The 15,372-nt window shown below is 35.1% G+C and overlaps 1 protein-coding gene across 7 annotated transcripts in view; it reads right to left on the minus strand.

Annotated features, from left to right (window-relative positions):
• FTO (FTO alpha-ketoglutarate dependent dioxygenase) overlaps window positions 1-15,372 on the minus strand; it is a 477,648-nt gene that overhangs the window by 148,596 nt on the left and 313,680 nt on the right. The gene's annotated exons all lie outside the window — the stretch shown is intronic.

Below are 15,372 nucleotides of genomic sequence, written 5' to 3' on the forward strand. Positions count from 1 at the left end.
AACCTTACCAAAAAATAGTTGTTGAAAGCTATCTTTGCATGCAGTTTAAAAAATAAATTGTTAAAGGAAGAAAGGAAGGAAGGAAGGAAGAAAGAAATCATGAGTGGTCAGACTTTAGAAAAGCTGGGAAAGATTTGCATGAACTGATGCTGAGTGAAGTAAGCAGAACCAGGACAACATTATATACACTTAACAGCAACATTCTGAGAGGATCAACTATGATAGCTGCAACTCCTCTCAGCAGTTTAGTGATCAATGACATTCCTGAGAGACCTGCTATAAAAAATGTCATTCACATCCAGAAGAAAAAAAATCATAGAATCTAAAAAACAGAGAAAATCATATTCTGCTCACTTTAAAAACTTCTTTTATAGATTTTTTACCCTTAGATCTAATTCTTCTTTCACAATATGACTAATAATGGAATATTTAAATGATTGTACTTGAACATGTATTTCAGAATGTTCACTGTCATGGGGATGGGGGTGGGGAGAGAGGGTGATATAAAAATGTGGAACTCAAAAATGTGCAAAAGGGTGAATATAGAACACTATCTTTATATGTATTTGGAAAATAAATAGTAAACAATTTTTAAAAAATAGATAAGGGAAATGAAGCCTCCAAATGACCTGTCCAAAGTGAAAGCCCTCAGATATGAACTCCTCACTTTAGTAGGTTCCACTATATTTCTCATATCTACTAAAGTCTATTTCACCTCATATAACACTCAAGCCTAGTCTTTCAACAATACTTTCTTATTTTTGAAGAATTCAAAGCTCTTTTAAAGCATACTTTTTATCTTTATATCTTCATGAGATTTGCAGCTACAAAAACTGAGAACTTGTGGAGATGAAGTGACTTGGTCTGTTTGCACAATAATAATAATGATAATGATAAACAATATTTATCTAGTACTTAACTATATGTCAGCCATGTACTGTGCTTTACAATGATTTGATCCTCACTAACCCTGTGAGATAAGTGCTATTATCTAATAAGGAAACTAGGGAAGGCAAAGATTAAGTGACTTGCCCAAGGTCACACAGCTTAAGAGTCTGACCAGGTCCAGGTACTAGCTACTGTGCTACCTAGCTGCCATAAAACTAAAGGGAGAGTCAAAACCTCTGGTTAACTATTAGTCCTGTGTCTTTTTGTCAAACTATATTGCAGAGAAACTCTGGTTATCATCTATCACCAAAATCTGTACTAGGGCAAGAGCCTTGAATTAGAGGTTGGTGTGTGTGTGTGTGTGTGTGTGTGTGTGTGTGTGTGTGTGGACAACAACTCTACAAATAATCACAAATGCTAGCATGTCATGGAGATTAACTGTTAAAAAAAATTGCCATCAGGTAAAATTTGTTACTTCATTGCATAGAATAATTTTGATGGGATTTTGTTAGTGGTTCTGCCAAAAACACTCTGGCAGATAGAGCAATGGGCTTGTGGTTCGCCAGACATATAGGAGCCCTTTTCAGAGAAGGGGACGCTGCTTGGGACCTGGCCAAGTTCCAAGTTAACACACAGTTAAAAGTAGCAGCTGCAGTAATACTGGAAGAAGGGTCCTGGGGGTGGAAAGTATGCGCCAAGAAGTCTCTTCCTAAATTACTTATAAACTGTTAACTGAAAGAAGGACATACATTCAATAGAAAATAGTCTTGGGGTCTGTGGAGAATTCTTCCCATGTTTAAACTTTTTTAAAAAATGAAAGTGAAAAAATGAAGATAGCATTTTTAGATTTCATCTAGAAGATATGCATCTCATTAAAACCATAACAAATGTTCCACCTATCTCTATCAACTTATTTATTACCTTGGCTGCCCAGGAAAGCACATTCTTTTCCTCATCACTGAAGGCCAGCTGGACCAACCAGCTTGCCTGATTCACTAGAGTATCCATTCCTATGTTTGCTGTCTCTAATACTACAAACTTCTTGCAGAATGCCTGGCATAAGAAGAAGTAGCTTCAAATAAATAAGAATTTATTTGGTATTCTTATGTATTTATATTGTTTCAAAGAGAATGTAAAACCTCTATAGCTCCATTTTTGTCCTTCCAATCAAAGTGCCTAAATAGCAAGTTTTATACACAATTGGTGCTTAATAAATGCTTGCTGACTGAATGTATCATTGGATTAAGTGTAAGATGACCTGGACTGGAACCAGATTCTGTAATCTACTTACTAGTGTGACCTCAGACAAGTCATTTCACTTGGCTTCAGTTTATTTATCTGTAAAACAAAGTAATGGATAGAATGCCAGGCATAGAATCAGGATGGCCTGAATTCAAATCTAGTTGTGTAACCCTGGACAAGCCCTGTTTGCCTTAGTTTCCTCATCTGTAAAGTGAACTGGAGAAGGAAGTGGAAAACACTCCAGTATCTCTACTAAGAAAAACCCAAATGGAATCATGAAGAGTTGGATATGACTGAAACAACTGAATAACAACAACAAAAATAAGAACTAAATGATATAAATTTACAGATATTTTGGACAAACCTAGGGAGACTAAAATCATTTTCAGACTGAGAATTTTGCAGGAAGAAGCAGGTTTGAGTCAGGAAGAAATGTGTATTCTCTGACCCTGATTGTTAACAAAAGAAGAACGGGAGGAAGAAGTAGCATAGTTACTTCTATGGGCTTTTTTTAAAATTGTGGAGGGGTATAGTTATGAACATTTCTGTGCATTTGAAGAATCAGTGAAGTTGAGTCAAGGATAAAAAATTACTACCCAGGATAAATTATAATCATTATAATTCTGTATTGAAAGGTCATTCAAAAGAAGAATATAACTAGAACCCATGTTTTTTAAAAAGTGGTTTCTTGTTCCACATGGCTGATCTGGTGAAAGTAGAAGATGAGCCGATACTGGGCAAAATAACACAACAAGCACCAGGACTCTGAGGATGAATGTCCTTAACTGTTTCCTAAGGATCTGAAAACTGTTCTCCAGGCAAGAAAGAAGATTTATTTCAGATAAAGGACAAATGCTGTCCTTTAATTAACAACATCTATCTCTGGGACAAGCACATCAGGTATACAATACAGGAGATTCTTTTAATATAAAGGACAGATGGCAACTTCACTCCTGGGACCTTCAGGGCTGCCCCAGAAAAACACACAATTTTAAAAGGCTTTGAAAATCCTCTAAGGAATCCAGTCAGGAGACAAGAAAGTCTCATTGCCCCATTTACAGAGCAAGCCAGAAAATGTTTCAGAACCATTTAGAAACACTTCAAGAATATCTGAGTAAGTTTAAGAGGGAAAAATAAACATGTCCATTTTCTCAATCTATTTGAGGGCCCTATGAATCTGGTTTCTTCTAATCTGGGATTGAACTGTAACAAAGCCATTCTTGATGGGCAGTGCTTAAAAGATGCCAATCTCTTATTTTGTGTGTAAGGGTAGAAAGATGTTATTTTATTTTTAAAATAATTTTTGACATCTTTTGTTTTTACATCACTTCCATTTTAAACAACCCTCCACACCGAGTCTTCTCTTAACATTAAACATTTAAGGAAGACCAATGGACATGGCAAATATATCAAGAAGTGCATACGGTATTCCACATCCATAGACCCTCACCTCTCTGTTGAGAGAAGGAAAGTGTTTTGATAAGTTTTCAGAGACCAAAATGGGTCATTAAAATTAATTGGAGTATGGCTTTTTTAAATGCAGTTTTATTATTGTCATCATTTTGTAATCTGAAGTGATTATAAGAAACACACAAACTTAAAAAATGCCAATTGTCTATGCCATCAAGGGCTCAATCTTGTTGTACTTCATCCACTCTGACAGAGGATAAGGAGGCTTGCTCTGTATAAAGAGAACAGAATGAGGTCCCCATCTCAAGTGGAATGCCTCGCCTTTTATGGTTCTTGTTAATCTGACCACACACACACACACACACACACACACACACACACACACACACACACACGCATTTGTACAAGATTCCTTTAGCATGCGTTATACCTGTCTAACTGGGTGCTAACATTATAAACAACACATCAACACTTCTTGCCCAAGTGTTAATATCTATTAAAGTCCTGCTGGGTAAAAAGCTCACACAGCCAGCTACCAACCACTATTCAAGCTTGTGTGTGACAATTTCCAGTCTTTACACTCTGGCTTTCAAAGGGAATTTCATTAGCAGAATGGTTAGAGTGAAGGTACATTATTGTACCGTATATGCAGTTTCACATTTCTGGGACAACTTTAAAAAAATGGGCTACAAAAGCCTTGCAGTAAAACTGAAAAAAATGTAGAATTAAAGGAAAAAACTACATGGTGATTATGGATACTAGTACTTTACAAGTTATGTTAACTTTTCTTATGATTTTCACAACACGCTGACATGGGAAGGAAAAGGACTTGCCAATGTCATGGTGAGTTTCCGTCTTTGCAAATACCATCCAATATCTCAAGTAGTACTTATTAAGTTCTCAGAAGAGCACTCCAAAGTACATATATGCATATAGTTATATGTATGATTAAGTATATTACAGATATATTTATATAATATATAATGTACACAGAATATATATTTGTGTGCATATACATATATCTGTACAAACTAAATAGAAATTTTATAAATTTAGTTTAATGGCCTACTAGTGCTTGGTATTTAATTAAGTGAATATTTAAAACACATAACTCTGTCCTTCCCTCTTCTACCCCAAAAAGAAAAAAAATGTACACACACACACACAGACACACACACACACACACACACGTACAACCGTCAAAACCGGATTTGCCCTTCTCTAAATTAATCCAATTATTCAAATGTCAGTTATATCTGTCAGAGCCTGGCTCCTTGGGCCGAACCAAACTGTTAAAAATTAAAAATATTTTACTTCGTTTAGTTTCTCTGCCTTTTTAGTGTAAAATCCATGGTCTTGACAAAAAGTTGTGGGATTTGACACCCAATGCAACCCAACCCTATTGCTGTCATCCATGCATAATTCACTTTGGAAATGTGCACTTGCTTTAAAATATTACTAAAATATACATGTAACATATGCTAATTTCACTGCGTTGACTTGTAAGCTCCAGCCACTAGGTTATATGTAAACTTTGCCAAGTGCATACACTGTACATAAAGGGATTATAAATGAAAGGAAATATCTCTGTCCCTAGCTCTCTGTCTCCAGCCTTGGCCAAGCTGACAGCCCCAAATCCCAGCAACATCTAACATGCCCTTCCCGTGGAGAAGACAGCCTGTTCTCAGAGTCTTAATTACATCCCAGCTGACTGCCCAACGTTGCCAAAACCAGGCAACAAACGATACACCTTCACTCACAATATGGTCTGCTAAACAGACTCCCAGTCAAACAGAAAGAAACTTTCACAAGAAGAAGAAATAAAGGGACAAGCAGGAGATCAAGGGAGACTGCAAATAGTAACTGAGGAGACGGGGAGGTATGGAAGAGAGCTACAAACTGTCCCCTAGCACAAAACAACTCTCTTCCTTGACTCCTCTGACACCATTGAGCAGCAGGATTTAACAAAGCTCCCTCTATCACAATGGAATCAGAGCCCAGCCAGATTCTCGCCAAGGACTGCTGCTCTCCAAGATGGGCCACTGTAACTAAGATTCAATAGATTAATGATTGTTAAGGAAGGCTAACCAACCCCACACTGCTCAGACGATTATAATGACAGGAGAACAGCATGCCACATTCTGCAATTGCAAATGGTATCATATGTTTTCCTGGCTGGGAAGAGTTTTGCTCATTTTACATGGCCAGAAGGCACAGAAGAAACCCAAGGTTCAGCTCTGCCCACTTCATTTGCCCACAATCCCCCACATTAGATGATGAAGGGAAAGATGGAGAGGGCAGTGGAATACTTTAGAACTAACAAGATTCAAAGCATTCAAAAATAAGGGAATTTAAATATCCTTAGGATCAGAGAATTTGGAACTAGAAGGCCCTTTAGAGATCACCTTCTTCAACCCTCTCTTCCCAATGAGGAAAGTAAGGAATTTAACCTGAACAAGTTTATTCATAGCAAATATAAACATCTGGATATGAACTAGGGTCTAGTGATTCTAAATCAGGTGTTTTTTTTCCCACCATCAAGCAATTAAATAAAATTTATATGCCTACTATATGAAGGGTATTATGTTAATCCTTAGGGACAGAAAGACTAAAGCAAAATAACCCATGATCTCAAGGAGCTTACATTCTACCAACATGACATATATAAATAAAAATGTACTATATCAAACTACCTTCATTATAGTAAAATCATTTGTTCCTAAGACACATACTTGATGTGGGTTATAGGGAAGTTTAGAGAACAGTTCATTTTTATCTCCTGTAAGAGAATTGATAAAAAGCTATTATATATGATAACTTTAATATTCTTAATAGGCTAAAACTGAGTGATAATTTGACAAAATATTTAAGCTGTTTAAAATAGCTTTTTTTTTGCAAGGCAATGGAGTTAAATGGCTTGCCCAAGGCCACACAGCTGGGTAATTATTAAGTGTTTAAAGCCAGATTTGAACTCAGGTACTCCTGACTCCAGGGCTGGTGCTCTATCCACTGTGGCACCTAGCTGCCCCAATAGCTTTTATGCATACTTAGTCAATTATTGATAGAAAAATAAGTCTCAAGTTAAGGGAAAACATATTCTGTCCCATTTAATTACCAAGTTCATTTTTACCAGCAGGGCCATGAAGTCTGACATTACCTCAAGTAAAATTGAGTAGATGGAAAGGGTTCTGGAAGAATAAAGCCAGAAATCACATAGCTCTCCAAAATTCTCACACAGATAATTTAAAATAATGTCTCAAAGTGAACATTAGAGCAGAAGAAAGGATTAAAAGTAGCTGCCAGTCTAAGATAACTTGGGAGGACCTTAGGAAAAGATATAATGGAGATCTTGTCTACCTGAAGTGAAGATAACCTGGGGTAGATACCTCTGAGAACAAACTCTGATTGAGTGCAGCAGAGTCGAAGGCAGCTTTAAGACCTTCCTATGGACCCTATGGATAGTGTGGAGAGGTCACATTGTTGATCAGGGGAAGACAGCGGGTCTTCACTGGCACTAGACCTGGGACCAGGTGTGTTAACTAGATACAGTTCCAGGTTGTGACTGTGAGTGAGAAGGAATATGCACATGCTGATGAGTACAAACTTTGGTCTCTAAGAAGTTCTTGATTTTGGTTCTAGGGTAGAGAGGTGAGCTGAATCTAATAATCAAGGGAAGGACATGAGGGAGGAAGAGTGTTTGTGATGTCAGTATCATTAGGAGCCTTGGTTTCAGCTTAAGGGTAGAGATCTCAGAATACAACAGCACAGAAAACCTGAAGTTTGAGATATTAATCTTTATACCTCAGGATAAGATTAACACAAAGTTAACAATCAAGAAATAAGACACTAAAAAATGATTAAGCAAAAGAGAATGCACCGTAGAGAGCTATTATGGTGATAGAGATATAGGTTCCAACTCAGAAGAAGACTGATATTAAAATAGCTATTTCTGCTTCAAGAGCATGTAAAATGGTCACAAGCACAAAAAGTATTTTGGAAAAACTTTAAAAGGTCTTTAAAAATCAAATAAGTGAGACTGAGAAAAAATAGGAAAAAATAAGAATGATGCAAAAAAATCAAGAAAATTATGAAAAGAAAGTCAATCAACTGGAAAAAGAGAATCAAAAATTTATTGAAGAAAATAACTCCTTAAAAATTAGATTTGGGCAAGGGGAAGCTAATGATGTAATAAGACACCAAGAAATAATAAAAACAAATAGACTAAGGAAAAACAGACCAAAGAGACAATATGAGAATTAGTAGAATAACTGAAAAGACATAATGAAAAAATGGTCTTGACATCATACTTCAAGAAGTTATTAAGGAAAATTGCCTTGAATTTTTATAATGAGAATATAAAAATGAAACAAAAAATTTTACCAACCATCATCTGAAAGAAATCCCAAGATGAAAATTCACAGGAATATTATAAATAAGTTCCTAAACTTCCAGATCAAGGAGAAAATACTAACAGCAACTAGAAAGAAACAATTTAAAAAATTATGGAGCTACAGTCAGGATATTGCAAGATTTAGCAGTTTCTACATTAAAAGGCTAAAAATATGGAACATGACATTCTCAAGACCAAGGAGGTGGGTTTCCAAGTAAGAACAACTTATCCAGCAAAGCTGAGTAGTTATGTAGCAAAACAATTGGATATGCAATGAATTAAAGGACTTCCAGATATTTATGAGAAAGAAAAAACAAAACTGAATGGGAATTTTGACTTATAGGAGTCAGGAGAAATCTAAGAAGGTAGACATTAAAGACAAATTAAAAGGGATATATATATATATATATATATATATATTAGATTAAACTGTTTACTTCTTATAGGAGAAATCATCTATAACTTAAGAATGTTATCATTATTTGAGTAGTTTCAAAGAGTATGCATAGACAGAAGACTTGGGGCTGAGCTGAGTATGTTGGGATGATCCTAAAAAACTGAGTAAGGAAAGGTAAAATGTAGCAAGTATTTGATATAAATGGGGTTTACATAGAACAACTGTTACAGTAGAAGGAGGGGATAGAGGGTTGGTAATACTAGAACCTTATTCTCCCTAATGTTTGTCCTTCATTTTTTTTCTTAAGAAAACCTTGACATGAGAGCAATGATGTCATGACAAGCATATGAACTGGATTTGAGTGGAGAATGGAGTTCATTATAACTTTGAATTTTAATAGGATACACTTTATATATCCATAAAAAGGAAACAGAAGAATTAAAAATCAGAATCTGACCATATATTATTGACAAGAAATACACTTAAAAATGAGAGACACAAATAGAATAAACATACATTATGATAAAGCCATAGATATTGAGGTAATATCAATATTAAACCTGTATTTATCAAATGCTATAACATTTGAATTTTCAAAGAAAAAGATAAATGAATTACAGATAGCAAAACTATAATAGTGAGGGAGTTCAACTTTTCCCTCTCAAAGTTTGATAAATTTAACTAAAAGATAAAGAAGTCAAAGAGATGAGGGAAATCTTAGGTAAGCTAGATATGCTAGGTATCTGAAGAGAACTGAATGGGAATAGAAAAGAACAATTTCTCAGTGGAATGTGTTGCCTTTACAAAAATCTGATCATAAAACTTTACAGTTAAATGCATAAAAGCAGAAACATTAAATTCATCTTTTTTAGATCATAATACAATAAAATTATGCTAAATAAGAGATCATAGAAAATTAGTTGGTGATAAGAGGCTGGGTGAATGGGTAGGCCTTAGGAAAATTGACAGAGAGGGAAAGCCCTGTAAAGTGATTGGTTGCAGTTATGCTGTTGTTAAGGACTATGGCAAGGAATCTCAGGACAAAGATATCATTGAAGAACATTTTAAATGCAAAAAATTAGTAAATAAAAACCTTGGTCTGACAGAAAAAAATTGAGGACTTAATAATCTAATCTTTTTTAAAAAATAGTATTCCTTTAATAAACATTTCTTATAGTTCTCTTGTATCTCTTACACTGCTTAACTAAATAGATCTGTTGTATGCCTAACAAGGAGCAATCAATAGTGGCTATCTGATAGAATGCCTTGCAGTTAGATGTTAATTTTTTTAAAGATTTTGTTTATTTTGAGTTTTACAAATTTTTTCCCCTATTCTTGCTCCCCCCCCAACAGAAGTCAGTCTGTTAGTCTTTACATTGTTTCCATGGAATATATTGATCTAAGTTGAATGTGATGAGAGAGAAATCATATCATTAAGGAAGAAAAATAAAGTGTATGAGATATCAAAATTACATAATAAGACAACGGGTTTTTTCCTAGATTGAAGGTATTTGGTCTTTGTTCAAACTCCACAATTCTTTCTCTGGATACAGATGGTATTCTCCATCACAGATAGCCCAAAATTGTCCCTGCTTGTTGCACTTGTGGAACGAGCAAGTCCATCAAGATCATCACCCCTATGTTGCTGTTAGGGTGTACAATGTTTTTCTGGTTCTGCTCATCTGGCTCAGCATAAGTTCATGCAAATCCTTCAATTCTTCCTTGAATTTCCATCCCTCCTGGTTTCTAATACAACAATAGTGTTCCATGACATGTGTGTGTGTGTGTGTGTGTATACATATATGTATATATATATATATATATATATATATATATATATATATATATATATATATATATATCACAGTTTGTTAACCCATTCCTCAATTGAAGGACATTCACTCAACTCTTGGCATTTTGTCAAAAGCTTTTTCAGCATCTATAGATGTAATCATATGATTTCTGCTAGGTTTGTAATCGATATAATTAATTAAACTAACAGTTTTCCTAATATTGAACCAACCCTGCATTCCTGGGATAAATCTTACTTGATCATAATGCATTATCCTAGTGATAACTTGTTGTAATCATTTTGATAAGATTTTATCTAAGACTGTTGCATCTATATTCAACAGGCAGGTAGGTGTATAATTTTCTTTCTCTGTTTTTAACTCTTCCTGGTTTAGGTATCAGCACCATATTGGTATCATAGAATCATAGAAAGAGTTAGGCAGAGTTCCGTCTTCACCTATTTTTCCAGAGTTTATATAGAATTGGAACCAATTGTTCTTTAAATGTTTAATAGAATTCACTTGTGAATCCATCTGGCCCTGGAGATTTTTTCTTAGGGACTTCAATAATGGCTTGTTGAATTTCTTTTTCTGAGATAGAGTTATTTAGGTTTGTAATTTCCTCTTCATTTAATCTGGGCAGCTTATATTTTGTAAAAATTCATCTACTTCACTTAGATTGTCAAATTTATTGGCATAGAGTTGTGCAAAATAATTCCAAATTATTACTTTAATTTCTTCCCAATTGGTGGTGAGTTCACCTTTTTCATTTGTAATGCTAGCAATTTGGTTTTCTTCTTTCTCTTTTTAAACCAAATTGACCAGAAGTTTCTTAATTTCATTGTTTTTTTTCATGAAACCAACTCTTGGGTTTGTTTATTAGTTCAATAGTTTTCTTACTTTTGATTTTATTAATTTCTCCTTTAATTTTTAGAATTTCTATTTTTGTATTTAATGAGGGGGTTTAATTTGTTCTTTCTCTAATTTTTTTAGTTGCATATTTAGTTCATTGTTTTCCTCTTTCTGTAATTTATTCATGTAAGCATTTATAGACATAATATATCCCCTGATAGCCGCCTTAAATCCATCCCATAGGTTTTGGTATATTGTTTCATTATTGTCATTATCTAGGATGAAATAATTAATTCTTTCTATAATTTGTTGTTTGATATTCTTTAAAATTGTCATTCTTTAAAATGAGGTTATTCAGTTTCCAATCAGTTCTTGGGTCTATATCTCCCTGGTCCATTATTGCATTATGATTTTAAAAAGATGTGTTCACTACTTCTGCCATTGATCATACGTTTTTATGCCCTAGCATATGGTTAATTTTTGTCTAAGTGCCATGTACTGCAGGAAAAAAAAGTATATTCCTTTCTATCCCCATTCAGTTTCCTCCAGAAGCCTATCATATGTAGGTTGTTTAATGATCCATTTACCTCCTTAATTACTTTCTTGTTTATGATTAGATTTATCCAAATCTGAGAATGGGAGGTTGAGGTCTCCCACCAGTAGAGTTTTGCTCTCTATGTCTTTCTGTAGCTCTTTCAACTTCTCCTCTTAGAATATGAATGCTATATCATTGGGTGCATACATATTTAGTATTGAAATTACTTTATTGTCTGTGGTACCTTTTAGGAGGATATAGTTTCCTTCCTTATCTCTTTCAACACTATTTCGCAGCTGCTTTGTCTGAGATAAGGATTGCTACCCTTGCATTTTTCACTTCAGCAGAAGTAAAGTATATTTTGCTCCAACCTTTTACCTTTACTCTGTAAGTATCTCTCTTCTTCAAATGAGTTTCTTGTAAGCAGCATATTGTAGGATTCTGGTTTTTAATCCCTTCTGCTATCCACTTACATTTTGAGGGAGAGTTCAACCCATTCACATTCAAAGTTATAATTACTGTTTATTGCCCTCCATGATATGTTCCTTTTGTTTGTATTTTCCCCCTTCCCCCCATCCATATTCCCCAGTGTTTTGTTTCTAAATACCACCATACCTGCAGTGTGTTTACCCTCCTATATCAACCCCCTCCCCTTTTTTCCCTTCTGTTAGTTCCCCTTTTTCTCCCCCTCCCCTTTTAATACTTGAAACGTAAGATAAGTTTCTTAATTTAACCAACTGTGTGTCTAAATTAACTTTAAGCCAAGTCTGATAAGAGGAAGATTCAGGTGGTTCTCATCTCCTCCCTTCTTCTCCTCTATTACAATAGGTCTTTTGTACTTACCTGTCTCCTTACTGTCCCCCTTTTAAAGAGGTAGTGTTTTTAAATCATTCTATCTGAGTCACAGAAGTTATAAGCGTCCATCACTTCTGGCTAAGTATATTCTTTCTAATAGAGTTACAATTCTCAAGAGTTATTAGAGTCTTTCTCCCAGATAGGGATTTAGCCAGTTTCATTTTACTGGATAACAGTCTCATGGATATGTCATGAATGACTATCTATTTTGGCTAAGCATATTCTCTCTAATGGAGTTACAATTATGAAGAGTTATGAGAATCTCCCAAGTGGGGATATAGCCAGTTTCATCTTATTGGATAGTAGTTTTTTCTTTATCCACCCCGCCCTTTTTAACCTTTTCATGTGTCTCTTGAGCCTTCTGTTGGATGTCCAAATTTTCTATTTAGCTCTGGCCTTTCCACCAGGAAATGTTGGAAGTCTCCCACTTCCTTAAATGTCCATCTTTTCCCCCAGGAAGAGAAGGCTCAGCTTTGTTTGGTAGTAGATTCTTGGCTGCATTCCAAGCTCCCTTGCTCTTCAGAATATCCCATTCCAGGCCCTTCAATTCCTTAATGTTGATGCAGCTAGTTCCTGTGTAATACTTACTGTGGTTCCTTGGTATTTGAATTGTTTCTTACTGGCTGCTTACAGGATTTTCTCTTTTATCTGATAGCTCTCTTTTATCTAATAGTCACAACATTCCTTGGTGTTTTCATTTTAGGATCTCTTTCCAGAGGGGAATAATGTATTTTTTTTTTTAGGTTTTTGCATAGCAAACAGGGTTAAGTGGCTTGCCCAAGGCCACACAGCTAGGTAATTATTAAGTGTCTGAGATGGGATCTGAACCCAGGTACTCCTGACTCCAGGGCCAGTGCTTTATCCACGCCACCTAGCCGCCCCACAATGTATTCTTTCAATAAGTATTTTATCCTCTGGTTCTATCATATCAGGTCAGTTTTCCATCACTAAATCCTGTAATATACATTCCAGGCTTTTTTTCTCTTCATTGTCTTCAGGAAGGCCTATAATTCTCAGGTTGTCCTTTCTTGATCTATTCTTGAGGTCAGTGGTTTTGCTGATGAGGCATTTTACATTCTTCTATTTTTCAATCTTTTGTTTTTGGTTTTACAAAATCTTGTTGTCTCATGAAATCACTAGTTTCCACTGATTCCATTCTTATTTTTAGAGAATATTTTCTTCATTTACCTTTTGCAACTGCTTTTCTATTTTGTTAATTCTATTTTTGAAGATTTCCAGTTGCCCAAGTATAGTTTTGAGAAAATAATATTCTTTTTGCATTTGCCCAATTGAGGATTTGAGAGAAGTATTCTTTTTGTATTTGTCCAATTGTACTTTCCAAGGATTAGTTTTCTTGTTGTGAGATGTTAATTTTCTCTTGAGTTTCTTTTTCCAATTTTTCCAATTGAATTTTAAAGTCCTTCTTGAATTCTTCAAGGAAGTCTTCCTGGGCTGGAGACCAATTCATATTCTCCTCAGAAGTGCTAGATCTCTCTGGGTTAGAATCTATTTCTTCTAAGTATTTCTCCATGCCCCCCCCCCACCTTTCACTGGCTTTCTTTCATCTTCTTAAAATCTTGTGTTGGGGTGGCTCTCAGAGGTTTGCTTTTGAAGATCTTAGAGGCTTTGTTCACTTGGCTTAGTAATTCCAAAGGCTGGCCAATAGGGGTCTGGAGTATTTGAGACCCTGAGCAGCAGCCCCAGATTTGACCTTGAACAATGGGCTGGGCCCTCCCTTTCAGTTCAGTGAACTAGGCTGTCCACACCTGAGCCTGAAGGGGGTGGGGTTGTTTACTGTTTGTTTTGGGGAGAGGGCTCTGCTGAAAGTATGGTGCTCAGATCCCAGCCCAGCTGGTCCTTTTCCAGGTGTGCTCTGAAACTCTCAGTGCTGGAACTCACCCTCCTATAGCTACTCTCCCCCAGCCAAAGACTCCATGGCTAAAGTTGGTTCTCACACTGCCACACACCAAAGCCTCTGCAGCTAAAGCTGGTCCTCTGGCTTCTCCCAGCTGTTGCCCCTGTGCTGGTTCTCTAGTCTCTGCACCCTAACTCACTGTCCCCTGAGACAGACCTTCTTGGTAGGTAATCCTCTCCTAGCTTCTCTTTCTGGGTTTTGTTGATCAAATTTTTGTTAAGAGATTTCTTTCATGTTATTTTTAAGGAGAATCAGGAGCATTTAACACTGTACACTCTACTTCTCCACCATCTTGGCAGGAAGTCTTAATAACCTAATCCTAAAGAATGACTGAGTTAAAAAACAAGTCATGGAAAAAATACAATAAAAAATTCATTTTATTAGAGAATGACAATAATCAGTCAACATGCCAAAATCTATGGAACGCAGCAAAAACTATAATCAGAAGAAAATTTATCACTCTAAAGGCTTATATCAATAAAACAGATGAAAGAACAGACCAATGAATTGGGTATGAAATTTAAAAAAACTAGAAAAAAATTTTTAAAATGTCTAAATAAACCCCAAGTTAGAAATCCTAAAAATTAAAGGTAAAATTTGTAAAATTGAATGTAAGAAAACTACTTCATTAATAAAGCAAACCTGAAGTTGTTATGAAAGAACAAATAAAATAAACTATGGGTTAAGATGATTTTTAAAAAGAGAAAATATATCACTAATATTAAAAATGAAAAGGGAGAATATACCACTAATGAAGATGAAATCAAAAGAACTATTAATTTATTTTACCCAATTATATTCACAATGTGAATTCACAATTTTAGTGAAATGAAAGAATACTTACAAAAATATAAACTGCCTAGATTAGCAGAAGAGTAAGCAGAATATCTAAATAAACCTATTTTAGAAAAAAATTGAAACATCAGGATAAAATAGATATAAAATAGAATTCTATCAAACTTTTAAAGATCAAGCAATTCCAATATTAAATAAATTACTTGGAATAACAAGCAAAGAAGGAATCTTGCCAAACTTTTTTATGAAACAAATATGGTTCTGATTCCAAAAAGCAGGAATAGAAAAGTTAGAGAAAGAAAA

This window comes from Macrotis lagotis, chromosome 1 (assembly GCF_037893015.1).
Source record: "Macrotis lagotis isolate mMagLag1 chromosome 1, bilby.v1.9.chrom.fasta, whole genome shotgun sequence".
Taxonomy (NCBI): domain Eukaryota; kingdom Metazoa; phylum Chordata; class Mammalia; order Peramelemorphia; family Peramelidae; genus Macrotis; species Macrotis lagotis.